This window comes from Arachis hypogaea, chromosome 5 (genome assembly GCF_003086295.3).
Source record: "Arachis hypogaea cultivar Tifrunner chromosome 5, arahy.Tifrunner.gnm2.J5K5, whole genome shotgun sequence".
In the NCBI taxonomy this organism is placed as follows: domain Eukaryota; kingdom Viridiplantae; phylum Streptophyta; class Magnoliopsida; order Fabales; family Fabaceae; genus Arachis; species Arachis hypogaea.
The window spans coordinates 68467203-68474539 of NC_092040.1; the positions used below are offsets into that span (position 1 = coordinate 68467203).

At 33.0% G+C, this 7337-nt stretch overlaps 1 pseudogene; it reads right to left on the reverse strand.

The window, feature by feature from the left end:
• Positions 1-711: 711 nt before the first annotated feature.
• LOC112801651 (protein root UVB sensitive 3-like) lies at positions 712-6958 on the reverse strand (annotated as a pseudogene).
• Positions 6959-7337: the final 379 nt, after the last annotated feature.

A 7337-nucleotide genomic window follows, 5' to 3' on the forward strand; every position in this document is an offset into this window, starting at 1 on the left:
TTTTTATTTTTTTATTAAACAGAATTTTATTCCTCTTTGTCTCTATTTTTTTCGTTTTTATTGTTTTATATGATTTGTCAATCTAAAAATTACATAAGAATAAGATCTACCATTTTTTCTTTTGACAGAATTTTAAATTTTTACAATGATACTGTGAATAAATGAATGAAAAAATTGTTTTAGATTTTAATATGTTGAAAAAATTGTAAATTCTATTTGTTTTGTGTTTAATTAGTGCAGAAATTTTTATACAAATTAGTGTAGAAAAGTTTGATGCAGAATTTGGTTTATGTTAGTGCAAAATTTTGTTTATGTTAGTGCATACTTTTGAACTAAATTAGTTTTTACTTGATGCAGAAAAATTGATATAAAAAATTAGTGACAAACTACATGTGACACAGACAATAACAAAAAATGTACTTGCTTATTACTCGATGCTAATTGCTAAGCATCTTTGAATGACTAAAATCTACAATTGTGAATAATCGAGGCACAAAATAAAATATCATACCGCAGTTGAGTCATACTTGAGACACATGTTTAGTTGAGTTATGATTAATTTCTATAAATGTTTAATTCCTAATATACACAATACATATAATCAAATTAATAATAAATATTAATTCTATTTTTTAACACATGACTTAAGTTATATTTTACAACTTCAGGAACTGAGTGAGAGACAGGAGAGGAGGGTATGAGAGCTTGGGATGACATAACTATTTTAGTCATTTTGTATAATATTTTTGTCTTGTTTATATCTATCCAAACATAATTCAGGATATTACATTAGTGTCTTGTACATTATATTCAAACACAATACACAGAATAATTTTTAATATTTTTATTCTATTGTCTCCATCTTAGTATCATATTCTATCCTGTCAAAAAAAAATGCAGCCTACGGAAACATGCATTTTCCATAAAGCAAAAGCTCTGTACATAAATATTCATCCATTAAAAGGATGCTTTATTTGTTCTATCTTCTTGCTCGTACACTGTGCTGACATATACATCTGGAATGTATCATCCGCGTTAGATGCGTCAAACACCATATGTAATGATGGAAGAGTGTATTAGCTCGGAGCCAAAATGAATACACAGATCATTAGGTTGGGTGGAAGTGCAATGCAACCAACTAGTCAAGCTTTCTTTATCTTCATAGCATCACAGCGAAATCATAAATAACTTATAAAAGATCATGCTAACGTTGTGAACCATAATTCAACTCCACTTCAAGCAACTCTCCATTTCGAAGGTGCTGCTAGTCGCCTTCTCTAGAACAATATTCATGTACTGAAACCTAATCGGCTTTCTTTTCAGATGCTTTATAGATCCAGTTTGCCCTCCATATTATAGGTGATAGAAGCCGTTCTGTTTTCCAGCCTAATGACTTGAGCTGCCCGAAATCAATTTAGTTTAATTCCCGTGTCATTAGTGGTAAATGTTAATGGTGAAGTCTGTGGTACCTATGGTTACGGTGACTATAGTGGCTACAATGACTATACAAATGTTAAAATTGAAGTCACCTTTTTTTTTTTAATTTTGATAATACTTTTTTTTTAATTAAAAGCGTTGTTAAATAGTAAAACAGCATTACTTTAATTTTAGCAACACCTTTTAAGACACCGAAGCCACCAAAGCCACCATAGCATGCACCAATGTTAATATATCCAGTCGCACTTTCAAAACTAAGAGAACAAAACTAAGAAGCTAAATAGAATTTGACCAGAAGCTTGAATACCTTGTGAATAAACACGTCGTAGTGCTTATCGATCCACATTTGGCTGTCTGAATGCAAAGATTTGCTCTCAGAGACATTCGTTGCAAGAATGAGAGCATGAACAAATGATTTCAGAACGTCAGCAGCATTTGAATCTTTATGCACAATAACATTAACAGTTCCGTTCCTTTCAACTAGTAAGTACTTGGCTATAAGTGAAAATAACAAAAAATGAACTAAGGTTTAAGACATCAAATGGAAAGGTGAAAGTTAGTAGATAAACATTATGAAGAGAGCTCAACCTTTTGCATAGTAAGATGCTGCAGAAAGCAAATGCTCCTTACTGTCATCATTTAACAGAAAGAAAATTCCAAGTAAGGTTTATTAATGAAGTTTTACTGCTATTTCTAACAATAATCGAGAACAAACATGCAACTTAAGTTTAGACGTAGTACTGATAAATGATAACACATGCTGAGCAAGAATTGACAATTGCTTTCAACTTAGTTAAATGTAAAGCCACTCATGTATCGCCACCCAACAGCATAAACTTACAGGAGAGAAGGATCATATAGTAGAGCTTTTATAACGAAAAGGTTTAAATTCAATTCTTGCTGCACCATACTTGAAAATAAAAACTACATTTCTTCACAAAGTTCGATGAACTTGTATATTGTCAAGGTTTCAAGTCCAAAAGAAACTGCTTAACATGTTCAAAAAGTTAGAGGTTAACATGGCATGAGTTTACAATGCCATGATTTTTGGCCATTAGAGGTAACAGAAAAGTGAACCATTATCTTGAAATAAATAATAAAGCAGTGATCATATGTTAAGGCAGAACCCAGAAGGTTGTTAAAGTATTATTCATGGATTAAGAAACAAATTTTCTCAAAGGATAAGGAAGCCACTCACATTTCCATGTTATCTAATGATGAAACCCTTGTACCTAAATGTACTTTTGTATACAGCAAATCAGCATTCTTTGAGCTCCATACAGTGAGCTTAAGAGGTAAAACATGTTCCTTTGCAGAGACTTGTTCAGGTGACAGAACTGCAAAAGGATTAGAAACATGGATTAATATACATAAGAAAAATGAAATACAGATTAATAATTAATAAGTATGAGTAGTAAATTTAATGCTAAGATTCAATAAATAAATAAACAAATTTTCTGTATAAATAGCTTGACATCAAAGATAAGTTGTAGTTACCATGAAGTAAGATAAAATGAAAGAAGATAATACCTTGGCCTGTCTTCATGAAATGCTGCAAATGAATAGTGGTTCTTTCAGGATTTAATGAGGTCAACGCTAGGCACCGCACAGCTTTGTAGTTTGCTATGAAAAGAGACAAGATTTGGGGCATCAGGTTTCCATCAATGATTTAGGACATGTATTTAGTGAGGAAATACCTCTTCACAAAGAAGCTAGGCATGGAAACGGTATTTATCTACCTTCAGACTATTTGGAACCATTAAGTTGAATATTTTCAACTGTTTTAGAAAGTGATATCCTAAGATCTCAATGTCATGGATTAATTTAAGATTTTAACGCGATCAAAATCCTATTCCTTTTACATTCTATCTCAAACCGCCACTAATATTTGTAAGAATAAAATTATTTCTGGTGTAAAAAAGAAAATAGTGTCCAATTTTTTTTTTCTTTTCTGAAAAGATTGGAGTGCTAATTTTCCCCAAACACGTTGATATTAGAAACTTGAACTCTGACCAACTACAGCACTGTCATCAAGTTACTATCAATCTCTAACAGCAGTTATTACTTGATAAGGTCCATAAGCCCAATGTGTTCCTTTCTTTTTTTTTTCCCTCTCGTTGATTGTGCAACACAAGAACTATGCAAGAGACAAGTGTATCAAATATACATTAAAGATAAAAATGTGTAGGACATACCACACATATGGAACAGGGTTAGGGACAAAAAACAAACCCAAATGGCTAGTGGGTGTCCTATGGTGATGCGAGCAACAAGCATGCCCAATGCCATGCCAATCATTGTGGCCACTGTTTCTTGACTCCCTTCCTATAGAAATGGATGTTAATACATCAAAATATGATTAAAAATGAGGGTAAACTACCAAAAATGCACCCAAATTATTTTCGTGTTGACAAAAATGCTCCCGAATTGTGTTATCGACAAAAATGTCCTCAAATTATTTAAAAACGTGACAAAAATGTCCAACATTAAATATATATTCTCAAAAAATATTTTAGAGATTGAATTTTGATGCGGTTTTTTGCAAGCATGATTAGAAAAATGAGAAATGTTTATCCTTAAAATTGTGATTTTTCGCTAAGTATATATATTTTTTGGTGACTTTTTTGTCAATAACCAATAATACTTTTAAAAAATGAAAAAAATTTAAAAGTCAAAATTTTTATCCATTTTTCTGTGTATTTTCTAAATAGTTATCTAAATATTACTATAAAATTTTGGATCAAATGCATATGTAGTTTGTCCAATAAAAAAGTCATTTCCAACTTACATAAAAAATAATATTCATTTTGGGCATTTTTGTCACATTTTTAAATAATTTGAGGACATTTTTGTCGATAACAAAAATTCGGGAGCATTTTTGTTAGCACCAAAATAATTTGGGTGCATTTTTGGTGATTTACCCTAAAAAAGAAAGAAAAAACTATGCACATACAAACTTTTAAAAGAAAAGGTAAAGGTAACAGACATAAAAACTGCTACTATTGTGACTACACCTAGCGATTGTCTTATATACTGCTGCCATTGCTTGTTAATAAGAGTAAACAAGAGAGAGATAATAGCAGTAAATAGTTTTTTTTTTTTTTCTAAGAAAGTGGAAGACTTAGGTCTCATCCTCCCTTAGGTCTCATCCTCCCTTGTTTTTGCATTTTGAAAATTTAATTTTTATGTAACATTAAATGTAACTTGTACCTTAGCAGATATATCTCCGACATTATCCTGAAGAGCAAAATGCTGAGTCAAAGCGGCTCTAGTGGCTCCACTTGCAACACCAGCTAATTCAAATTTCAAGTATATTTAGAGACTAAATTAAGAAATTTGGATATCAATACAGTAGCAATTAGATTTTTTATTTTGGGGCTAAAAAGGAAGAAAATAGGGGGGGGGGGGGGAGACTAATCTTGGATAGTTCTTCAGATGCAAACTTTCTGCCAAACAACTATATTTGTTGATAAATATCACATAACCTAATGTGACGCTGCATCAGATGTCTTACAAATTTACATATTGGAAATTTGGAATAAGGAGGTAAGAGACCTACAGCTAACAACTAACATGTAATCACATTACTAATCTATATTTCAACTTTAACAAGTGATGGAACTTACTGAATGATCTTGATATGCTTCCTAGCAAACAATAATCACAAAAGCTGACAGAAACAGTGGCGAAATAAGGTCCATTAGCATTCCTGCAATCAAAGAGGAGCATAAAATTTAATTTGACATATGAAGTGTGCAATAAGAAATATGTTATTTAACACTGATTGGCACCAGCAAAGGTTTACACTTTTTTGGTGCTATAATTTTTACTTCCAATAAATGAATAAAAGGCTTAGGCAGTAGTTGCCAAGTAAAGGATTCTGTGTAGAATATGTCCTCCTCTGATATTCTTAAATTGTGTTGTTGAAAGGTATATGCTTTCTATTCTCCCTTTTTTCACTTGTGTTTAATTTTGTAAAATTGAATTCTAACGATAAGCAGAACATACGGGAGCACCTCTCTTGCTCGAGTCTCCACCGAGAAAAGAATAATTCCGTTCTGCAAATTCTTATGTCATGTCAATCTAAAATGGCACCGAAGTATTTCTGAATAATCGAAAAATTCTACTCTTTTCCCCATCACTCTACCAATTTGCAATCTCAGTCCAGGAATCACTATCGCATCAGTGCTCAAATTTACATAATTAGTATTGGCTTATTTCTGCACATCTCAGAAATGTGCAAAGAAAATGGTTGCATGAAAATTTAAATAAAAAAAAATGGTGAAAGAATCTACCAAGACCATTCATAAGATCTGCAACCAAACGCCACATTTTGGCATTATTATCAAGATTTGATCCCTGCATCATGTGAGTTAAACAGAAATATTGTTAGCCAAAGTGCAAGATACTTCACATGAAGTTATTTTCAGAAATTTCATTTTCAAATTCATACGCTTGAATAAATTACATGAGATGCATACCTGGTAGAATGTGAATAAGATACCTCCAAGCATGCCGGTTAGATCCCTCAAAAACCACTGTAAATAGTTTCAACAATCAAAATCTTCTTATCTCCCATACGCCATTTTACAATTAGGGTTCACTCATTCACCAATCAGACACAACACAAATAGTTGATACCTGAAAAGTGGCACCAATCACAGTAGCTGATTTCTCGCCAACCCCAATAGCACTAAGGAGAGCCTGAAAGGGATAATATTGAACACTGGTAAACCCTAGATATTCACAAAACAATGATTACTACATAAACACAACGAAAAATGATCTACCTGGGTAGACAGCATGGTCCTTGTATAAGTTGAAAGACCCTGCCACAATCAATCAATTGTTAAATCCAAAACAAGAACATTCCTCAATAACACTGTTTTCTGCATTGCATAGTTTACCTGCAATGTATCCCATATTTGAAAGGGAACATAATTTGCAGTCACACTGCTAGGAAAACCCTGTATGCCATGAAGAACAAACAATTAATTACAAAATATCAGGTTTCCGCTTTTTTTATTTTATTTTATTTTATTTTATTGAGATATTAGGAATAGAAAAGGCCTGCCTCAGGAACTAATGCCTGCAATAATCGTCTCCAAAGATGGGTGAAACGGGCACCGGATCTGCGTGAATGAGAGAAAAGCACAAAGAATAAGAATAAAAGAGGAAAGAGGTGAATTATGATGGTCGAGAAAGAGAGTACCTTTTAAAGGAGACAGAGGAAGAGGAAGCTTGGATGGTGAAAGTCTTAGAGAGCTTGAAGGTGGAAGAGCCATTCCATTCTTCCAAGGTTATGGCCGTATCGTTGGAGTTGGATAGTGCTGTCATAGCCGCAGATCCCCTACTTTCAGACCTCCTTCTTCTTCATGCCTTGATAACTTCACTTCACACCTTGGACTTGGAAAGTTGTTTTGTAATCTTACAAGTGACTTTGACTTTGTTTTGCTTTAGGCTTGATTTGGTAGAGTTTTGAAAGAGCCGCACCTCGTGTTTTCGGAGATCAAAAGCTCGTGTTTGAGACGATTTTTTATTTAAATAAATAAAATAAAAGTATTAATTACCGAAATAAATAATTTTAAAAATATTTATCGATTTGAGTTTTTTAATCGTATCTCGTTTATATCTCGTTACAGTGTAAACGATATATGACACATCAGATGCGTCGTGGCTATCTCGTTTACACTGTGAATAAGATAAGACCAAACGGCGCTTATAAGTATAAGTCGTTTACAGCCTATTCTTAGACCTCACTTTGACCTAGTCAAACTCTTTCTCCCATCTTTTAACCGTTTCATACTATATTTGAGTCCGATACGGTGATGGCACGCCAGGCGGGGAATGACGGGGACATCAACAGATTAAACGAGACGTCACATTATGTCGGGGCGGCC